Raw genomic sequence first — 2,476 nt, 5'->3', positions numbered from 1 at the left:
CGTGCATTGATACTATCCAATGTCAAACAAGCAAACAAAGATAACAAAATGTATATATATAGAGAGAATGATCTAATGACAACAGCTTCACTTTATCTTAAATGTCCAAATAGGTAGTTGAAACGTTGTCTTCCAATACCTTTCTCTTTGGATAGAAGTAGGTAAAGGCATTCTTAATTTGTGAATAAGTGGAAATTCCGTTTTGGACCACACGAAATCCCTTGTTGATGCCACTACCAGCAACCTTTGAACGGAGTACCTGCAGGTACGTATCTTTTGAAATGTCATTTTGTTTCTTATTGATCCCTTTGCAACTGAATTTGTCAGTAGGACCAAAACAGTAATACGTTTTACTGCAAAGTGCTATTATCCCATCCCCCTCCCACTCTACTTTGAATAACCCAGGTGTTCTCTTATCATATCGAGCGTTCTCGGGGGTATCGTTTCGAGGAAACCAGTGTGCCTTGTTGTTTCATACTTCTGTCTCATATTGGGTTTGATTATGTTATCGAACGACTCGGACGAAATGGCGATATAAGCGGAGTCAGTATCCATTTCGCACATTTGAAAGTCTGACAGATCCACGTATTCCAAGAGAAAATCGTAATAAAACTGAAGCATACGTAGTTTCGCTAATTGGTAGACGGCATGACCGATTTGAACAGGAAGGTCCATGGTAATCTTTCTCTTTGCCATATCAACCTCGTAACAATTGTCTGAGATGGGGTTCAAGTCCCGGAAAAATGTATCGTTAACGTGTTTCTCGCTTTCTTCCCATCGCAAACATTGACGTTTCGATGTCTTTCCTTATTTGTTATTGTTTTACCATAAGACGAGTTGCCGATGAGTTTCATGGTGTCAGCTATAATGCTCTTAGAGGGATCAATATCACCCCTACGTCTAGCATTTGACACGCTTTCACCAAAGTGTTTGAAACAGGCAACGGGCTTGTACTCACAAACTGGTGTATCTTGGATACGACCAATCCATGGCGAAGATACCATTGGAGTAGAGGTGTGTACAGTAGAATGTTCTGGCCAAACATACTACCAATTAAGCTACGCCTAGGAGTGTTCATGATGTCATGTTCCTTGGCGTAGGATCCCATCACGTCCCCGATATCTTCTCTAGATATGTCAGTATGTTTGGCCAGAACATTCTACTGTACACACCTCTACTCCAATGGTATCTTCGCCATGGATTGGTCGTATCCAAGATACACCAGTTTGTGGAGTACAAGCCCGTTGCCTGTTTCAAACACTTTGGTGAAAGCGTGTCAAATGCTAGACGTAGGGTGATATTGATCCCTCTAAGAGCATTATAGCTGACACCATGAAACTCATCGGCAACTCGTCTTATGGTAAAACAATAACAAATAAGGAAAGACATCGAAACGTCAATGTTTGCGATGGGAAGAAAGCCGAGAAACACGTTAACGATACATTTTTCCGGGACTTGAACCCCATCTCAGACAATTGTTACGAGGTTGATATGGCAAAGAGAAAGATTACCATGGACCTTCCTGTTCAAATCGGTCATGCCGTCTACCATTAGCGAAACTACGTATGCTTCAGTTTTATTACGATTTTCTCTTGGAATACGTGGATCTGTCAGACTTTCAAATGTGCGAAATGGATACTGACTCCGCTTATATCGCCATTTCGTCGAGTCGTTCGATAACATAATCAAACCCAATATGAGACAGAAGTATGAAAACAACAAGGCACACTGGTTTCCTCGAAACGATACCCCCGAGAACGCTCGATATGATAAGAGAACACCTGGGTTATTCAAAGTAGAGTGGGAGGGGGATGGGATAATAGCACTTTGCAGTAAAACGTATTACTGTTTTGGTCCTACTGACAAATTCAGTTGCAAAGGGATCAATAAGAAACAAAATGACATTTCAAAAGATACGTACCTGCAGGTACTCCGTTCAAAGGTTGCTGGTAGTGGCATCAACAAGGGATTTCGTGTGGTCCAAAACGGAATTTCCACTTATTCACAAATTAAGAATGCCTTTACCTACTTCTATCCAAAGAGAAAGGTATTGGAAGACAACGTTTCAACTACCTATTTGGACATTTAAGATAAGTGAAGCTGTTGTCATTAGATCATTCTCTCTATATATATACATTTTGTTATCTTTGTTTGCTTGTTTTGACATTGGATAGTATCAATGCACGCTCTCAATAATGAAAGGAACTGTATCATATAGTTGTCACATCGCAGTGTCATCGGTTAGTCGTTGATAACCTAAGCTTTGTGAAATGCTTTTGACCTTTCTTTTCTCTCTCTCTCTCTCTCTCTCTCTCTCTAAGTGATAATATTCTGTTTCATTTTTACGAGTGTATTTGTCCTGTATATTGCGTATTTTTTACTCACGTACACGCAGTATGGCAAACCATTAAAACCGATGGTTATACCGTCAGTCAATTCAGACCCGCATGTCAAAACTGACTTCCCAAGTGGTACA

The 2,476-nt window shown here is 40.4% G+C and overlaps 1 pseudogene; it reads left to right on the top strand.

Moving 5' to 3' along the window:
• The first annotated feature begins 1,565 nt into the window (after positions 1-1,565).
• LOC139714342 (uncharacterized) lies at positions 1,566-2,089 on the top strand (annotated as a pseudogene).
• The last annotated feature ends 387 nt before the right edge of the window (positions 2,090-2,476 follow it).

Source organism: Diadema antillarum, unplaced genomic scaffold (genome assembly GCF_040938485.1).
Source record: "Diadema antillarum isolate AM-2024a unplaced genomic scaffold, OU_Dant_1.0 seq00002241_RagTag, whole genome shotgun sequence".
Taxonomy (NCBI): domain Eukaryota; kingdom Metazoa; phylum Echinodermata; class Echinoidea; order Diadematoida; family Diadematidae; genus Diadema; species Diadema antillarum.
The sequence above is the reverse complement of the archived record's forward strand: the minus strand, read 5'-3'. Positions and strand labels throughout refer to the sequence as shown.